Below are 20,540 nucleotides of genomic sequence, written 5' to 3' on the forward strand. Positions count from 1 at the left end.
TAAGATACTTACAAAATGATTTCTTGTTCTTGCTGGTTGTTGGGATCTGTGCTCCATTCTATGCTTTTAGCCGATTTTGTGCTTTTGTCTGATTTCTTCCTTACTTGTAGCATTTTCTTCTAAGACCCACCATTAGGAACTGACTTAGCTTGCAGTATTTAGCTACTTCCCTCTGCTGTTGAAACCAACTAAAGCTATGAGAACTTTCAGTTTTACCTACATAACCTTCACTAACTGCTCCTACTGATACAAAAGCAGTGTGGTGGGGACCACAGGCAAACATGCATCTCACATAGCCCAGGGTGAAATTTCACCTGGCTTCTCAGTCATTGAGCATTAGCAAAAGGTGCTGCATTATTGAGGAGAAATAGTTCCGCATCAGCATCCTTCACAGTGTTGAGCAGGACACGGAAGACTTCACTGAGATCGGTGAAGAACGGATTAAGGAAAAAGCAGCTGGATGTCAGAGACAACAGCAAAGACTTTCTTCCAGACACCTTTTTTTTAAAGCCTCTCACTTCCTGTAAAAAAAATGACCCTGAGATTCCCTTTCTGATGAGACATTTCGGTGCCCTAAGGAATTATAACAGAACTGACCGAAGAGTGGAAAGAGTGCAGATGCCACTTCTGGGGGCAGGGATAAAAAGGTTTCAGTCTGAGTCTCTCATCACAAGGAGTGCCCCACAGTTAGCAGGGCAGCAGGATGCTCTTTTCTCATTTCTTTACTCTTGCCCACTCCATCCCAAAGCCACGCCTGAACCACCAGCTGCCTCCTCCACTTTCCAGACCAAGATGAGACGTGTGTCCTGGGGTTTGGTTAGTACAGTCTGAGAATGGCATGTCTTTGGGAACTGGTGACTAGTTAACCAGTCACCCCCCTGACCAGGGTCAGTCTATGCCCACAACCGCAAGCAGTCGCAGCATGGTATGGGTGCTGGAGGAAAGGTTCATTACAGAGACTGCTGTTCTCCCCAGATTAACACACTGAAAGGGACTGATGAAAATACTCCAAAACTATATTCCTGCAAAGCAGCCATTGTTGCATGTGCCCTCTGGCGACCATCTCCAAAAAGCTGAATACGCTGCACAGAAATGTCACCTGCATCATGCTGCCCAAGAAGGCAAACTACAGCTTGCCTAAAAGGCCAATCTAAATGGAGACACCCACCAAGCTGTGGCCCACGCAGTATCAAATCACTGGGGCCAGTTCTGCCTCCTGATACTCACAAGCTCCAGAAGTGTCATCTGCAGACCATCCTCTCTTCCAGGGTGCAGCACCAGCCTTATCCTTACCCACTTCCTTATTCTTCAGACAACCCAGCATGCAAAACTTTACAACAACTATGTTCCAATGACAGCAAGATGTCTGGGTTCACCTGCGTCCTGACTTAAGGGGTAACCACACCACCCTGCCCCTGCCAAAAAAATCCAACCCCACACATCAGCACATACTCACCCTTTCATAAAGATAGGATCTCTATGGAAATTTCTGTCTGAACCTACATACAATCCTATGCCTGCCTAGTAGTAGCATGAAGGGCTTGGATATGTGCAAGTTCTGATAGAGACGACAGTTCCAGTCATCCTTTCACCTGGGGTTGAGCTGAGAAAGCTTCTAGGAAGGTCAGCTTTCCCATGCTCGTCCATAGCCCAATAAATAACAAAAGGATATCCCATTTGAGTATAAGTGTCATTTAGACGAATCCTTGGGTCTCCAGAGTCTTCTTTACACTGATCTTCATATATATACAATTGCAGTTTCAGCTCTTCTTTCTCCAGTGTTCCCAACTCCTGTCAATGACATAAGCACACCCAAAAACACCCAATGAAAACTGATAGTGTTGCATTATTGAGAAAGAATCAACCAAGCGACAGGCTAAGGCCTCTGAAGTACATTGTTTGAAGATGACAGGGGCTCAGAGTTCACAGTGAACCTTTAAGTAACATAGTCTGGATCGGGCATATTGATAATATTCCCACAGGTTTGAATAAGGCCCTAGAAAGAGCATGTAATTACATAGCTGAGGCCAGGAACAGACTCAGAAAGGAAGGCAAACTGCATGTTCACAAGCAGAGATCATCGTCACAGGTTTCCAGTAAGAAGCGCTATCATCATGCGAGGGACTTTGATATCAACAGCTCTTGCCAGGAGCAGCATCCCCTCTTTTGTACCCAGCGGTGTTTTGCTTCCAAACTAAGGAGACAAGAAAGTTGGAATCAATGTCTGAGATCAGGCCAGCTCTAAAGAAGAGTGCAATAGGAATGCCTCATGATTGAGAATGCTCTGAGGAATAACCATGAGAAAGCATTTGCTCCAAAACCTTGTCCAAACATCTATATTACCCTTGTTTCTGATGGGACAGAGGAGTGACAAGAAAGGGAGTGATGCATTTCAAACCACACACTGCCAGCAAGAGAAAGGCTTTCGGTGAAACTTAAGACCCCAGGAGTCACTGAAGGGAAGTGTGGACTTGGGAGGAAACTCTTCGTTTACCCAAGGAGAGTGGGGAAGAGCACACACAGGGACAAGGAAGTGCCCCAGCTCATTCACAGGGAAAGGAGAACAGGTGTCCAATGCCCAGGAGCGTAAAATAATAAGAATTTAAAAACCCACAGATGCAGAGAAAGACAAAAAGGAAAAAATACTGAAGCGCATCAAGCCCTCATAGATAATCAAGAGGCATAATCAGAGAGAAGCAGAGTAAGCCACAAAAGAGGGCAGAGCAGCTGAAGTCTCACAGGCCTCAACAAATAGATGAAAAGTATTTTGTAAGTTCCAGAAAAAGTATATGATGGTGATTGTCGTGGTTTAACTCCAGCCAGCAAATAAACCCCACGCAGCCGCTCGCTCACCCCCCTCTCTGGTGGGATGGGGGAGAGAATCGGGAGGGCACAAGTAGGAAAGCTCCCGAGTTAAGATAAAATAGTTTAATAATTGAAATAAAACCAAGTAAAACAGTAATAATAACAACAATAACAGAATATACAAAGCAGGCGATGCACAATACAACTGCTCACTGACTGCATGTCACGAACAGGGGCGAGCCCCCCCTCCCCTTCTGGTTTTTATACTAAGCATGATGTCACATGGTACAGAATACCCCATTGGCCAGCTGGGTCCACCACCCTGGCTGTGCTCCCCCCCACCCCCGGTGCAAACACCACCCAGCAACAGCCAAAGCATCAATGGGCCATCAACGCTCCTTTCACACCGAACCCAAAACACAGCACACCCCCCAAGCTACTGGGAAGAAAGATAACTCTGTCCCAGCCGGAACCAGGACAATATCCACCCCTTATTCTATACCATCTACACCATGCCCAGGTCTCACATTTTCCCATACATTCCAATTAGTCATCACCACTTTTCCTGCCTTTTGATACATACACACCCACAGATATCATCCCCTCAGTCCATGGGCCATCCCTCTAAAATGTCCGTTGAGTTCATTTAGTCCATGACTTCGGGTTCCATCTGTCATAACAGTCTTTCAGGGCAGGAGAGATGGTGTGTGGTGTTGGACTGTTGCATACTGAGGCCAGTTCTGGGCGCTCGTCCGGTTCTATCATCGTTGCACTTTGCTCAGTTTCATCGGAGTTCATCCTACATTAATCTGGGTGATTCTTACTGTAATACTGTTAATATGGCATATAGTAACCATAGAAGTGATGACATACAGTATTATATAGTAATTAACATCATACAATTGGCTATTTTCACCCAAAATTAAATGCCCTTGAGGTACACACCGGACTTCCCCATCCTTCTGCATTACCCACCAAGTGCACCCAGGTCCTTGAGCAAAAGCAATCCCACGAATGGGTTTTCCCTTGCCAGAGGTAGGAATAACCCAGACTGTCTTCCCCAGCGTATTTCTCATATGCACGACAGGGACTTTATCCACCTCTACAGTACGTAAGGGTTTGGATTGGGCAGGGCCAGCTCAAGTGACAGATCCCTTAGTGTTGACTAACCAGGTGGCCTTTGCTAAATGTGTGTCCCAACGTTTGAATGTCCCACTACCCATTGCTCTCAGTGTAGTCTTTAGCAGTCCATTGTATCATTCCATTTTCCCAGAGGCTGGTGCATGGTAGGGCATGTGGTATACCCACTCAATGCCATGCTCTTTGGCCCAGGTGTCTATGAGGGTGTTTCGGAAATGGCAATGGTTTTCAAGGCCCAGGATGGTGTTCCAGGCGGTGGCATGGGGCACAGGATATGTTTCCAGCCATCCTGTGGTTACTTCCACCACGGTGAGCACATAGCGCTTGCCTTGTCAAGTTTGTGGGAGCGTGATATAATCAATCTGCCAGGTCTCCCCATATTTATATTTCAACCATCGTCCTCCATACCAAAGAGGCTTTACTCGCTTGGCTTGCTTGATTGCAGCGCATGTTTCACATTCATGGATAACCTGTGCAATAGTGTCCATGGTCAAGTCCACCCCTCGATCACGAGCCCATCTATATGTTGCATCTCTTCCTTGATGGCCTGAGGTGTCATGGGCCTACCGAGCTATAAATAATTCACCCTTATGTTGCCAGTCCAGATCCACCTGAGCTACTTCGATCTTAGCAGCCTGGTCCATCTGCTGGTTGTTTTGATGTTCTTCAGTGGCCCGACTCTTGGGTACATGAGCATCTACATGACGTACTTTTACAGCCAGATTCTCTGCCCGGGCAGCAATATCTTGCCACAATGCGGCAGCCCAGATGGGTTTATCTCTGCACTGCCTGTTGTTCTGCTGCCACTGCTGCAATCACCCCCACGGGGCATTTGCCACCATCCATGAGTCAGTACAGAGATAAAGTACTGGCCATTTTTCTCGTTCAGCAATGTCCAAGGCCAGCTGGATGGCTTTCATCTCTGCAAACTGACTCGCTTCACCTTCTCCTTCAGCAGTTTCTGCAACTTGGCGTATAGGACTCCATACAGCAGCTTTCCACCTCCGATGCTTTCCCACAAGACGACAGGACCCATCAGTGAACAGGGCATATTGCTTTTCATTTTCTGGAAGTTTATTATACAGTGGGGCCTCTTCAGCACGTGTCACCTCCTCCTCTGGGGATATTCCAAAATCTTTGCCTTCTGGCCAGTTCGTGATCACTTCAAAGATTCCTGGGTGACTGGGATTTCCTGTTCAGGCCCGTTGTGTGATCAGTGCAATCCACTTACTCCACATAGCATCGGTTGCATGATGTGTAGAGGGGACTCTCCCTTTGAACATCCAGCCCAGCACCGGCAGTCGGGGTGCCAGGAGGAGCTGTGCTTCAGTACTGCAGACGCGGAAGTCTCGGACACAACACAGCGACCAATGTGATCAAGTTAATGCCACTTTATTGCCCAAATAGCTCGGTTTATATACATTCTTCTACCCAGATACACACGCATAGTCCCCCCTATTGGTCTACAGTCAGCAAGCACACAAATCTTAATATACACAAAAAAAAAGCAGGTCAAAAGCAGGTGTCCACGCGAACGCTTCCTGCGCCTGCATTGCGTTACCTAATCTGCTGATAGTTACATTCCTCAGGCTACCTCCCTATTCTGCTGTCGCTTCAGAGACTCTAAAACCATAATTGCTCTTTAGCAACCCTTTGCCTTATACTGTTGTTAACAAATCCTCAGTGCTTGGAGTGTTCACAGAATGTCTGTTATTTAATAAAAATCCTTCCACAAATCCCCCTTTTTGTTTTTGAACAATCCAAGCACTAGAAAACATTTTTTCCATAGTCTTCCCTAAAGATAATTGTTTAATACATGATATTATACATGGTACCGTTATGATCAATATAACAACTATTAACAAAATAAACAATTCTTGTTTTATTAAATCTCTTACCCATCCATTTAGACCCCACGAATCAAATATCCCTTCCAACCAAGAATGATTTTTAGTTAATTTATACATGTTTTTCTGTAACTCCTGTAATTGAAGATGAATAGAATTAGAATGATCGGATAAATTCATACAACACATTCCTTCATCTCTAAGTACGTATAGCCTGTCTTATCGCCTGGTATTGCTTGTGCAGACAATAATCACACCAAAGTCCTGTTAAAAGCGCCCTGCAATACCAAGTTTTTTCACAATCCGCGCAGGCACTCAGTACCCAAGGTTTGCATTCCTCGCATAAGTCACAAATGATCGCCGACCGATCCAGGCTGAACCACATCTTACTCCCAAGCAGTCACAGTCTGGTTTTGCTGGTCATATTCTTTCCACGGCTTGATCCACTTGCTCGGTACCCAACGAGGACCTTGATCTGTTAACACACAAGCATATCCTCTACCAGTCATTTTCAATTCTACTGGGCCTTTCCATTCCCCCGTACGCCAGTCTTTGTACTGCACTTGTACAGGCGGGGATGGCTGAATACTTGACTGTAAGGCTGTATGATGTATTACAATCGGTGGAGATTCTCTGTCCCCGGTTAACCTTAAATAATTTAACACATATAACACTTTTGCAAGTCGTTCCGAAGGGGCATTCTTTCCCCCTTTTTGTTTTTGCAAAAGGGATTTTAGCGTAGCATGTGCACGTTCTACGATGGCCTGGCCAGTGGAAGAGTGTGAAATACCTGTCTTTCGGCGAATTCCCCAGGTCGTACAGAACTGCTCAAATTTGTAGGACACATAAGCAGGTCCATTATCCGTTTTTAATTCTTGGGGAACTCCAAGCGCAGAGATTGCCGCACACATGTGTTTTATCACATGTTTGGCTGATTCTCCCGTTTGCACCGTTGCCCATAACGCATGAGAAAAGGTGTCGATGCTAACGTGGACATATTTCAGTCGGCCAAATTCTGGTATATGAGTAACATCCATTTGCCATATTTGTAAGGCATGAAGGCCACGGGGATTGACCCCTAAGCCTAAGCCAAAGCCCTCCTTCCGGCAATCCGGACAAGACTGAACTATGCCTCGAGCATCGGTGACAGAAAGATTAAATTGCTTAGCCAATACTTTTGCCGATTGATGTAAAAACTCATGTGAAATTCTTGCTTGTTTGAATAAGTTAACATGGGGGTTTTCCCAGGTTGCAGCAACTAATTTATCCGCTCTATTATTTCCTCTGGCCAGGCCAAAATCAAGCTGATGACTATGAATATGGGTAACAAAATAAGGCACTAATCGCTGGTTTAATAAATGCAACAATTGCAACAATAACATATATAACACAGAGTTCTTTAAAGACTTTAACATTGCCCGCTCTAAACATATTACTGTACCTACAACATATAATGAATCTGAAATGACATTAATAGGATCATTCTGCCAATTTTGAAAAACCCATACCACTGCTCTCAACTCCAAAGTCTGTAGTGAATCTCCCAGATGTCCCTGCAACACTTTATGGTTCCATTGTGCATTTTCGTACCACGTAATTGCAGCTCGCTTTGATTTTTTACCAGCATCAGGAAATAATGTAAGACCCTCTACTGGGACTTCAGAACGTTTTGGGCTTTCTTCAAATTTTTGACCTTGTAATAATGGCAGGAGTTTAGTAGAGGGATAAGTGTTAGTTACTTGGCCAGAAAATTCTGCTAAAGCAAATTGCAGGTCATCTGAGGTGGCCAACAGCCACTCAAGGTATCCTTGAGTGATGAGTATGTATATACATGATGGCTCTTCTCCTGTTAGGTCTAAACTTCGACCTCGTCCTTTAATTATTAAATTAGCAAACATTTCTACCCTAGTACAAACGGTATTTTTTGGTTGAAACGATAAAAACAACCATTCTAAAATTCGTAAATCTTTACCGTTCGTCTGTACAATTAACCCAATCAAATGTTCTCTATTTCCAGTAGAATTTATTATCACCAATTGCAACGGACAAGCTACTAATCTCCTTTGCACACTGGCTGTAATTATTTTTTCTATAATTTTGTCAAGAGCTTTCTGTTGAGATTCTGATAATTATCTCTTTTTTTTCTTTTTTTGTTTTTTCTTTTTTTCCTCTTTTTTTCCCTTTTTTTTTTTTTTTTTTTTTTTTTTAATGTTCCCTCCCATCTTGTGTACCTAGCTCAGTCAGTAGGCATGGGAGCTGTCCTTGGACTAGGGCGGCACTTAGCAACAACTGAAAACATCGGTGTGTTATCAACATTCTCCTCATACTAAATCCAAAACACAGCACTAGGAAGAAATTTAACCCTATCCCAGCCGAAACCAGGACAGTATCCACCCCTTATTCTATACCATTTACGTCGTGCTTAGGTCTCACTTTTTTTTTTTTTTTTTTTTTATATTAAGGGTCGTACCGCTGCTCCTACAGCAGCAGCCATAACTGTAGCTTGTTCTTGAGCAAGCATGCACTCCGCAGCATCTAGCACCTGAGCAGTACTACTTCCTCTTGGTAGCATGCTTAAAGCCTTCTTTGTTTTTTCATTAGCATTGTCAAAAGCTAACAAATCCAAAAATTTCACTTTCATGTTATCATCTAAGTCAGGATGTGACGATAGAGCGGCATGCAAACGATCAATAAATTTAGAATACGATTCCGTGGTACCCTGCCGCACAGCAGTAAAAGCAGGTGAGGTTTTTTCTTCCCTAATTGACAGTAATGCTTTAAACGGTAACTCTTGTCCCAAACGCAATACTTCTATCGAAAAATTAGACTGCCATGCGGTGCTGGCAAATGGCCCAGAGCCCATTAACATTTGCGCCTGCACACCATATAATGGGTCACCCTGCTGTCGGGTTACCGCTGTGGCTTGGTCACAGGTTTGTTGCCAAGTTTGAAAAAAATGCAACTGCTGTGATGGAGAAAGCAACATTTGGATTACTTGTTTAACATCGTAAGGCGTAAGCAAATAGCCTGAAAAAATATGCTCTAATACCGCTTTCGCGTATGTTGACTGCAACAGCAACAGCTGTTTTAGCTTCTTTTAAGATCTTCCAATCTAACGGCCCCCAATCACGCCCTCCCTGATGATTAGTAAATACCGGATATGCGTTAGGGAAAAATACTCCTTCTACTGCAGCATCCCTAATCACCCCTTTCCACCGAGAACCAACCCTGCAATCCCCCCCTTCCATTCCCCCCTGTTGTCCCAGAGGCGAGGCCGAGGGGAAAAACGGAGGTGGTGGAAGACTTCTTTCTTCTAGGTGCGCTTCCAGAGCTTCCAACTTCTTACACAACTCCTCAATCTGACGCTCCGGTGGGCTCACAGGATCACTATTCTCCGCTCTGGAGGGCGGCGACGATGGCAGCGGGGGATAGCGCTCCGTCTCTACGGTTGGATCCCTCTCATCGCTTCCCTCGTCTATGTCCAGCTGTGGTGGAGGCGGGGATGGTGGCGGAAAGTCGCAGGGAGAACCCTCGGCCACCTTCTGGGGTTCCTTAGGATTTTTTAAGTTAAGTCCCTGAGTCAATTGCGGCCTCTGGGTCAAAGGTGGATTAATCGGTCGCGTCCCAAAAGTAAAGCTCGTCGGGGACGGCCACTCTGCATTAAGTGCCGCAAAAGCGGAGACTGAAACAGCACGCTCAGCCCACATAGTCTTTAAAGTTTCTGTTATCAATCTCCACAACGTGGAGAATTTTTGTGCCTCTTTGGAGCCTTTACTTACTTCATCCCACAATACCGTGCCTATGCAATCCCAGATATCGGAAGCATAGAGCGCCGCAGTTGTGGGGATCAAACTCCTTTCCCGGGCCCACAGTAATAGGGCCTTCAAAACAGGTACATCATACTTCAGTCCTCTCGTGGAGAGCATATGCTGGAGGAGCTTCACCGCTGTCTCTTCATCTTTGGACAAAGCGGACCCCATATCCTCCCCGGCCGCTCGCCTGATCAGGGCGAGATTCCCTTTATTTCAGCGCTAGCGTCTTTTCCGAGTGCCGGGGCAGCACTCACCTTTCGGCCGGCTTCCGCACCCTCTCCTTGTCGGCTCATCCCGTCGGTCCGGTATAAGGCCCAACACCGATCTGAGGGTCCCTGTTCGGGCACCACTTGCAGACGCGGAAGTCTCGGACACAACACAGCGACCAATGTGATCAAGTTAATGCCACTTTATTGCCCAAATAGCTCGGTTTATATACATTCTTCTAACCAGATACACACGCATCTAGTCCCCCCTACTGGTCTACAGTCAGCAAGCACACGAATCTTAATATACACAGATTGGTCAAAAGCAGGTGTCCACGCGAATGCTACCTGTGCCTGCATTCCGTTACCTAATCTGCTGATAGTTACATTCCTCAGGCTACCTCCCTATTCTGCTATCGCTTCAGAGACTCTAAAACCATAATTGCTCTTTAGCAACCCTTTGCCTTATATGGTTGTTAACAAATCCTCAGTGCTTGGAGTGTTCATAGAATGTCTGTTATTTAATAAAAATCCTTCCACACAGTACCAACCACTTCCGAAGCAGCTTGAACCCCTTCATATGCTGGCAATATCTCCTTCTCAGTTGGAGTGTAGCGGGCCTCGGATCCTCTGTATCCCCGACTCCAGAACCCTAAGGGTCGACCTCGAGTCTCCCCTGGTGCTTTCTGCCAGAGGCTCCAGGTAGGGCCATTCTCCCCGGCTGCGGTGTAGAGCACATTCTTCACATCTTGTCCTGCCCGGACTGGCCCAAGGGCTACTGCCTGAACTATCTTCTGTTTAATTTGTTCAAAGGGGAGCCCCTTGTCATTGCTCAGGGCCCCATTTGAAGTCGTTCTTTCTCCTGGTCACTTGATAGAGAGGGCTTACGATCTGACTGTAATTTGGAATATGCATTCTCCAAAAGCCCAAAACGCCTAAGAAAGCTTGTGTTTCCTTTTTGCTAATTGGTGGGGACATGGCTGTTATTTTGTTGATCACATCCGTTGGGATTTGATGACGTCCATCTTGCCATTTTATTCCTAAAAACTGGATCTCCTGCGCAAGTCCCTTGACCTTACTTTGTTTTATGGCAAAACTGGCCTTCAGAAGGATTTGGACTATTCTCTCCCCTTTCTCAAAAACTTCTTCTGCTGTGCTGCCCCATACAATGATGTCATCAATGTATTGCAGGTGCTCGGGAGCCTCACCCTGTTCCAGTGCGGTGTGGATCAGTCCATGGCAAATGGTAGGGATGTGTTTGCACCCCTGGGGCAGTCGGTTCCAGGTGTACTGGACGCCCCTCCAAGTGAAAGCAAACTGTGGCCTGCACTCTGCCACCAAAGGGATGGAGAAGAACGCATTAGCAATGTCAGTTGTGGCGTACCACTTGGCTGCCTTTGACTCCAGTTCGTATTGGAGTTCTAGCATGTCCGGCACGGCAGCACTCAGTGGCGGCGTGACTTCGTTCAGGCCACGATACTCTACTGTTAGTCTCCATTCTCCATTGGACTTTCGCACTGGCCGTATGGGACTGTTGAAGGGTGAGCAAGTCTTGCTGATCACTCCTTGGTGCTCCAGTCAATGAATCAGCTCATGGATGGGAAGCAGGGAGTCTCGGTTGGTGCGATATTGCCGCCGGTGCACTGTTGTGGTAGCGATAGGCACCTGTTGTTCTTTGACCCTCAACAACCCCACAACAGAAGGGTCCTCTGAGAGACCGGGCAAGGTGGACAGCTGTTTAATTTCCTCCGTCTCCAGGGCAGCTATACCAAAAGCCCACCGGTACCCTTTTGGGTCCTTAAAATACTCTCTCCTGAGGTAGTCTATGCCAAGGATGCACGGAGCCTCTGGGCCAGTCACAATGGGGTGCTTCTGCCACTCCTTCCCGGTTAGGCTCACTTCGGCCTCCAACACAGTTAACTCTTGGCTTCTCCTGTCACTCCAGAAATACAAATGGGTTCTGCCTCTTCATAGCTTGATGGCATCAGGGTGCACTGTGCGCCGGTGTCTACAAAAGTCGTATACTCCTGTGGATCTGACGTGCCAGGCCATCGAATCCACACAGTTCAGTAAACCCGGTTGACCCTTTCCTCCACCTGGCTGGAGGCAGGGCCCCTCTAGTCCTGGTCATCGTGTTCTCTATCCACTTCTTGTAAGTACAAATCAGAGGTCCCTTTATTAAGGTCGGAAGTGGAATCAGCCCTTCCACTCTGTCTGGGGAACTGCTCACTGGAGACTGGAGCAGCAGTTTTCCTGGAAGAACCCCCTTTTGTGGTTGTTTTTCCTTGCAACTCATGTACCCGTGCCTGTAGGACTGAGGCAGATTTTCCATCCCACTTCCTCATGTCCTCTCCATGGTCACACAGGTAGAACCACAGGGTGCCCCGAGGCGTGCACCAACGATATCTCTTCTCTTGAGCAGAGGGACACTTACCCCTAATGGCTGAGATACTGGCCCGTGCAGGTGGGGAGCAGGACATATCCTCTTTGAGTTGCTGGACCTCCTGAGACAGTTTCTCCACAGCAGAGACACAGGCCCGTAGGGAGGAAGAGAGACTTTCTTCATATTGCCGGAGTTGGCCAGTCAATTCATCCACTGTTTGCTCCTCTCCGTCTTTCCAGGTCATTGTTGCCAATGAGTTTGCAGGTGACATGGGTGCGCTCCGTACAAACTTCCGCCACATGGGTTGGGTGCATTTGACTTCATCTGGATCTTTGGGTAACTGCTCGTTGTTCAGGTCATCATAAATCACTTCCAGCACAGCTAATTCCCTCAGGTACTGGATACCTCTCTCCATGGTGGTCCACTTGCCTGAGTGACATATAACATCTTCCTTGAAGGGATACCTTTCCTTCACGCCTGACGGGAGTCGCCTCCAGAGGCTGAGGACTTGTGCCCCTTGTCCAAACGCTTTGTCAATGCCCCCTTCCCTAGAAAGGGATCCCAGCTGCTTGGCTTCCCTACCCTCTAATTCCAGGCTACTGGCCCCATTATCCCAGCATCGGAGCAGCCAGGTGACAATGTGCTCGCCTGGACGACCACTGAAGTCTTTTCGCACATCCCGCAGCTCACCCAGAGATAGGGATCAGGTGGTTACCATCTCATTTGTGGGTTCTGCCTCTTCCTCCTCCTGTTCTCGTGATGGCCTTGGTTCATTTTCATCCCTTACTAAATGAGCTGATTTCCTTGTGCATTTTCTTTTTTGTATAGGGGCGACTGATACCGGCATGGGTTGGTTCTCTGTCACAGGGGGTGGAGTGGCCGCTGTGCCTGCCGTGGGGGGTGGGGTAGCCACAGGGCCTGTTGTTTTGTCATCAGGTGCAGAGACGTTTTCTTCCCCTTGGGGGTCTGAGTGGTGTTAAACAGGGCTCGGTAGGCGTGGGCCAGGCCCCAGCACATTGCAGTGATTTGTGTCTCCCTGGAACGGCCAGGGTGACAGCATACTTTTTCCAAATATTCTACTGATTTTTCAGGATTCTGCACTTGCTCAGGGGTGAAGTTCTAAAACTTCGGTGGGGGTGCCCACCGTCCTAGGCACTTGCCCATGCTATCCCACTCACCCTGCCACTCATAACTATCCAGCCTTGGGGCAGGTCTCTGCATGACATTCTATAAGCTTACTAACCTTGGATAAAACCAAAACAATAATCCCAGGGAGTACCAATAGATGTATCTTAACTATCCAGGGACGTTCAAGGTACTGACAAGTTATTTTAACAAAGGAGATGACATCATAGAGGAAGGTAGCGAGGGTGCCATTCTCTATTTCCTCCATAAAAAATCTCTCAGAGGAAAAGGTATAATTGCTAATGGTCTCCATGAGGTGGTACCCGAAATACAGTAACGGCTTCATTACAAATCCCAAATACCAAATAACCCCCAATGCCAGCATTTTAGTAACAAATCTCCCAGGCAAAACATCATTAATCATTGCAGAGCACAGCAGACTACAAAACCCAACTCCAATCTTTAACAGGCACAGTTAAAACAAGAGCATGGTGCAGAACAAATTAATATGTTAACAGATATAAATCCCTTAATATGCTCTAATTAATCTGTTGTTATCTCAACCCTTCGCTGCCCCATGTTGAGCGCCAAAAAGGACTGTTGTGGTTTAACCCCTGCCAGCAAATAAACCCCACGCAGCCGCTCGCTCACCCCCCCCTCTGGTGGGATGGGGGAGAGAATTGGGAGGGCACAAGTAGGAAAGCTTCCAGGTTGAGATAAAAACAGTTTAATAATTGAAATAATAACAATGAGAACAACAACAATAACAGAATACACAAAGCAGATGATGCACAATGCAACTGCTCGCCGACCGCGTGTCACGGACGAGGGGCGAGCCTCCCCCCCGCCTCGTTTTTATATTGAGCATGATGTCACATGGTATAGAATACCCCATTGGCCAGCTGGGTCCACCACCCCGGCTGTGCTCTCCGCCACCCCCCCACCCCAGTGCAAGCACCACTCAGCAACAGCCAAAGCATCAATGGGCCATCAACGCTCCTTTCACACCGAACCCAAAACACAGCACACCCCCCAAGCTACTGGGAAGAAAGTTAACTCTGTCTCAGCCGGAACCAGGACAGCATTATACACACAACAGGCAACTTGCACGTGTTTCAGCCAGTGCCTGCTCTGATGTCTGTGAGGCAGGCAGTGCTCCAAGGTGCTCTTTATAGGAGCTGTCTGCAGGTTTACACCAGGGGTACCTGAAAGAGGGAGCAGAGCCACATCTGTCCCTGTTTTACAGGACATCCTCTTTTGCCTTCAGTGTGGCTGTGCTGGTGTCACACTGTACAGCACAGCACCTTCACACCCTTACTGCAAGCAAAGTACCACTCTGTCCAAAAGACCCATTCTTCTCTTCCTAACTTTTATATTTAACCATATGAGGTATTTAAATCACACATGGAAAAGACTATTGTGCTTTTGTGCCTAGAAAAGGGCTAGCACTTCATTGTGCGTTGAAAGAAATCAATCTTATATTCTGCTTCCAACCGCTGTGATTTGGGCCAGCCTATGCTTTGGTTAAAAACTAGCACAGCTACAAGTCCTGAAATGTCACAGATGCCCAAATCACTTGAATCTTTTTTTTTTTTTTTAAACCACAAGCTACCTTTGATAGTAATGAAGGATTTGAACAATTTCTCTGTCAAGAGAAGAAGCCAGTGCTTGTCCATCTCCTGGTATTCTTGCAATGAATTTTTGTTTAACAGGAAGGTCTTCCCTGAGTATGAGGAATGATGTCTGTCTGCTTTAAAGGAAGAGAAGTTGCTGCACTATGCCTGTGTATCTCAACATTGCCTCTGCATCTTAGAAACTAAACATGGAAAATTCTTAACTGATGATGCACTGAACGCCAAATCTTACCCTGAAAAAAAAGTACATGCTTCTGGAACAGTCAAGGAGAAATTCACCTGCCTACCTGAGATGATATCCAGCATGAGCAGCTACTGAACAGGATCCAAAAGCTGTGACCCGTAACGCAGGAGTCACATTAAAAGACAAAGCCCCAGAAAAACCCCCACTTCCAGCCAATAACTGAAACCTTTCTCCAACTCCAGATGCCATTACCTAAGTCCCTGGCAGACAGGCCTTATTCTCCTTCATGAACCAGTAGCATCAGTCACCTCTGCTGTGAGGTAACGAGCCCCGTGAACTAGATATACAGGGCATTTTGAAAACAGGCTGTATCAGCTCCCTGACACACAGCCCTGAATGGGATCCTGAGACAAGGACATTAACTGGAAAGCTGCTTGCATGGGCTTTTCTCATCCTGTAGACACTATGAGCCAGAAGCAGCCCCCAGATTGCTCCAGAGACCCTTCGGACCTATTGATGCAGACACCAGGGCCAGCAGTAGAAAGGATGTGTTCAACAGCATTGCCAATACTCTTGAATAGCTGGAACGTGCGACATCCAGCAATGTATTTGTAGTTCCTTGCTCCACAAACAAGAGGCCCAGAAGCAGCTTTGCCATTTAAGCCTCTGTTTCCTCTTGTGCTCTTCCTCATCCCAGGGAGCTCACTGATAGCTGTGTGTTTGCTCAGGACAGCCAGCACAGTGATCCAGGGAGGAGGCAGTATGGCACTGACACCCAAAAAATCTACATGCGGTCATTTTTAAAGCTGGGAAGTCAGGAGCCAGGTCTGCACAGAAACAATACACGGAAGACAGCCAGGACTCTACCAGCCATGGGCTTCTGTCTGGTAGTTTCAGACAGCTCTCGTCCTGCCTCCTCCATAACATGATATAACCATATTGCCAGAATTTACTGTTCTGACACATATAATATTTTGCTCCAGTAATACTGCAAAGAGCTCTTGCTTCTACAGGGGCAGGTATCTGCAAGTCCTACTTCCTAACCCTCAGCTCACCCAGCCTTGGCAGCACCTAGCCAAAGCTCACCGCTCCAATTGCATACGTCCTGCACTACGGGGAACAGTCACTAATTTTGCCTGCATCACCTTCTGCCACTAAGGGAAATCAGAAGCGTTTTCAGAGATGAAGGCAGGTGGGCAAAAACCAAAACTGCACAAAACTTCGTGGGCCCTGTGACTTTTTAGATGGATCTCAAAGTGAAGAGTCAGAGCTTATATGCTGGAACCTCAATTTCCCTGTCCCACCTTCAGAAACTGGGGATCCAGAAGGCAGATGGTCAAGTTTAATTAACTGAGCACACTTACGCCACAAAAAGACAGGGGCGGGAAGAAAAAAGGTACATTTTCTTCATGAACGGAGCACCACATTGAAATTGGGAATCTTAGTACTTTCCAGAAGTCTTGCGGAGAAAAAATGATGGGATCCCAAGACAGCAAGTCAACGCCAAGAACTGTAGGAGAGAGGATGTGTGAATGTCATCAGCTGCCATTAAAAAGCAAACAGCCCAAGGGATGGGGGGGCAGGAGCAGCAAGCGGAGAGGAAGCACTTGCAGGAACCAAGATTACACCCAGGGCAGGGACTGCCTGCCAGACTCAAGAGCGGGACAAAAGGGCTGAGCTGGAATCTGTTAAAACAGAGTTTATAGAGGAAGAGAGTAAAGAGGGAGTGGGCTAGTTGAAAACAGTCAAGTAAGCGGAGAGGGTCAAGAAAGCGGAGACGGTCAAGAAAGCAGGTATTTCATCTAGTAGCATATAAACACTTAGCTCTCAAATGCAACATCTCAATGCAAACTGCTCAGAGAGACTGTCAAAAAAACATCAAGTGAGATTTCAGAGAGATACATGCAATAGCTTAGTCCTCAACCTCAGAATACTTAAGAATTATACCAGAAATCTTGTTCCAAGATACCTTTTTTCCTCCCCCCCTCTAAAAATGATCTCTGGCCAAAGTTTTGAAAGGATATCGCAGCAGTTGGGGCTTAATCCAGATTTATGGCATAAGATTTGCTTACAGACAGCAGATGGCTTCACTCCAAATGAAAATGTGTGCCAGTGGGCTTGTCATTGGACTTTTTTTTTTTTTAATATATAAAAGCTACTTATAATCTAAAAAAAATTTTTAAAATGAGTTTCAAGAAGCAGAATTAGAAAAACCTGAATTAAGTTAGCTTGCTTTTTCTCACCTTTTGTTTTGGGGGGGGGTGGGGTGAAATAGCCAGCAGAACAGAAAGCAATGTTTCCATTTTTGAAAGTGCCTTTTAGCAAAGCAGTATTCTTCAGCCCAGTATTTGGCAATAAGGTCACTTTGCAAAATTGTATTTTATTTTTCAGATTTTGACACCTGTTGAGGTATAATGTATTGATTGTCCACTAGTTTTCTCTCTTGCAAAGAAAGATTTTTGAACATATCAAGAGATACAAAGCATCAAGGTTTTCTTTGCAGTAAAAACCTTAGTCTGAGCAACAAAGTGAATTTTCAGGAACTTGTAAAAAGTTGTATTCAAAGAAAAGATGCCATCACTGGCTACAGAACACCATGGTTCCCTCTGTTCCTGTAAAAACCAAGCTATGAAAGTTGGCCAAAGGGTGAAACACATAACAGATGAATCTTTATCATCATCTAATATTGGTTTAATTACTGCATGATCAATCACTTCACTGCAAGTCTTCAATAAGCAACCAAACAAATAATTGTGGTGTTATATACTACTGCCAGCAAGATTTAACGTGTATGCACATTTCTTTCACCTTATTCAGAGGGACTCCATTTTAGATCATGTTTTAACTCAAGAAACTTCTGAAATTTTTATTTAGAAGCCAGCTGGAGTTTTTGTGCTGGGGCCACTACAGATCCTGTAGTGCCTCCTCGCAATGACCCCAGCACCGAAGGCAACAGCGAGGGTCAGAAATACTTACAGCATTGGATGTGTGCAGATAATCGGACACCATCTCCCTCTTGACTGTAATGTCCTTCTCCCTCAGAGGCTGCTGCTTCTTGCTTAGGTTCATACTCAGCTGTTGAAGAAAAGCACACCAGCTTTTTAACACCTTACTCTCGGAGCAGTGCTCAGCAAGCAGAACACATTTACCACTTAGAGCACAGTCTATTACAAAAATATGGTAGTGGCAAATACGACTGCTATCAAGCTCATCCAATATTCATTGGATTTTAGTCTCATTAGAAAGCTAAAATACACTAGAAGAGAACCAGGGATGTGACTCTAACCAAAACCTGCTTTCAGCCTTTTGAGGCAAGTTTACTCTTCTCTTTTCCCTAAACACTGTCCCAAGCAAATCAAGTGCAGATTGGAGAATCCAACCTGGAGAACCAGAAGTGTCCCAAACAAGCCACCACTGAACAGTTCATTTTGATCTGAGAAAGAGTATGCCAAATGATAAAAGCAGACTCTCCTCAAAGAAGAGGCACATGCAATCAGAAGAGGTGAAGCAGGCCAGTGGAAGGCTTCAGAAATCATCTCCATTCCTCTACTTGCTACAGAGAAATTGCCACAGAAAGCAGATAATACTAGTGCACGGAGAGAGGGAATACATTAGCTTACCAGCGTCTGCTCACAGAGCACCAGCACACGTCTCCCGGGTGCTTCCTGACGTGTCTGTCCCCAAGCAGAGACGCCCATACAGGCAGAGGAGGTGCTGGGACCTGCATCAGACTCTTCCCTTTCCTTCTTTAACCTCGTACTGGGGAATTGTCCCAGCTGGTGGGAGAAACAAAGCAAAACTCAGCGATCACTCATGGCCTACGTGCTATCCCAAAAGCCACTGCAGGCATCCTGCCTACACTCCTGCCGCTTGTTATCCCAGGCACCCAGTGCTGGAGCAAGCAGTACTCAGTGCTGGCAGCTCAAGGGTCCTCAGCCTGGGCACTACCTGCACCAACAGGAGTTAGTAAGGACGCTGCTGAAATTTAAAGTCAGAGAGGATATGAATTCAATACCTCATTTGGAAACCACCAAATCCTGGTCAAATCCAAACCGTTTTGTAGTGCCCCCAGTTTTTGATTCATGCTCAGGTAAGACTGCCCATTAAATGGACACGAGGAGAGCAGAGACAAAAGGGTCCACTGCAGCCCATACCCAAGGAGCAAGGTGAGGGCAGTTTCAATACAGGAGTTTATCTGTGCAGGCTGAAGGTAACCATGCAACTAGTAGCACTTGAAATTGCAGGCTACTGTGTATGTAGTAAATCCCTGCAGAGCAATTATGCTGGGATTGGCCCTTTGAAACCAGTTCTAACAGGAGCAAGCAGGCAGTATGCCCCGGCCATCTGAGATTTCAAGCAAACCCACAGACGACATTTGCATAAAGGCTCAGCCAGTTGTGGAGAGGTCCAAAAGGTTCCTGAAATGGGGGCAGCATGTCATCATGCAGAAACACGCAGAAATCCAGGTATTTGATGCAACTGTTCAACTCCCAAGAAACAGAGGGAGAAGAGGCTGTTCCTTTTATACTACCAGACAACTTCTTTTGTGGACAATCCCAACAGGAATGAGTTTGCCTCCTCAGAAAATACTCTATCCTAAGAGTTGGAGAGAGAAAGAGGCCAGGAAGACAATAGAGTGGCAGGGATTTGAACTAAAGGGCCTGGAGCACAAGTCTTATAAGGAGCGGCTGAGGGAAGTGGGACTGTTTAGTCTGGAGAAGAGAAGGCTGAGGGGAGACCTCGTCGCGCTCTACAACTACCTGAAAGGAGGTTGTAGCGAGGTGGGTGTTGGTCTCTTCTCCCAAGTAACTAGCGATAGGACGAGAGGAAATGGCCTCATGTTGTGCCAGGGGAGGTTTAGATTGGACATTAGGAAAAATTTCTTTACTGAAAGAGTGGTCAGGCCTTGGAACAGGCTGCCCAGAGAAGTGGTGGAGTCACCATCCCTGGAAGTATTTAAAAGACGTGTAGATGAGGCGCTTAGGGACATGGTGTAGTGGGCATGGTGGTGTTGGGTTGATGGTTGGACTCGATGATCTTAGAGGTCTTTTCCAACCTTAATGATTCTATGATTCTATGATTCTAAATTTAGAATGGCTATCAGTATCCAGAAAACGGATGAAATGCACTGGGACATTTGGGAGGATGGGCAACAGCCAGCAGCAGGAGAACAGGGGAAGACCCTGTTACCTAAAGGATGTGCCTGACAGCAGCTCTGTCAGAGCAGGCTTTTAGCCTGTGGGCTAAAAGAGAAAGAATCTTCCCCTCCTGCAAGGTCTTTGGAGAACAGTGGGTTTAGAAAGCAACTGCCAATCCCTCTGGAACAATCCTGTCATAAATCTGATGCCACAGTGAGAAAAGTCAGGACACTGTTTCAAGAAGAGGGAGATGCCTGCAAGGCCAT

General features: G+C 46.3%; 1 long non-coding RNA gene across 1 annotated transcript; it reads right to left on the reverse strand.

Annotated features, from left to right (window-relative positions):
- Positions 1-14,754: 14,754 nt before the first annotated feature.
- LOC142089978 (uncharacterized) lies at positions 14,755-18,912 on the reverse strand. Its single transcript, XR_012676371.1, has 3 exons — positions 18,757-18,912; positions 18,113-18,211; positions 14,755-16,646 (listed from the first exon to the last, which is right to left on the reverse strand). It is a non-coding gene; the product is annotated as an uncharacterized LOC142089978 (long non-coding RNA).
- Between the last annotated feature and the right edge of the window lie 1,628 nt (positions 18,913-20,540).

This window comes from Calonectris borealis, chromosome 18 (genome assembly GCF_964195595.1).
Source record: "Calonectris borealis chromosome 18, bCalBor7.hap1.2, whole genome shotgun sequence".
Lineage (NCBI taxonomy): Eukaryota > Metazoa > Chordata > Aves > Procellariiformes > Procellariidae > Calonectris > Calonectris borealis.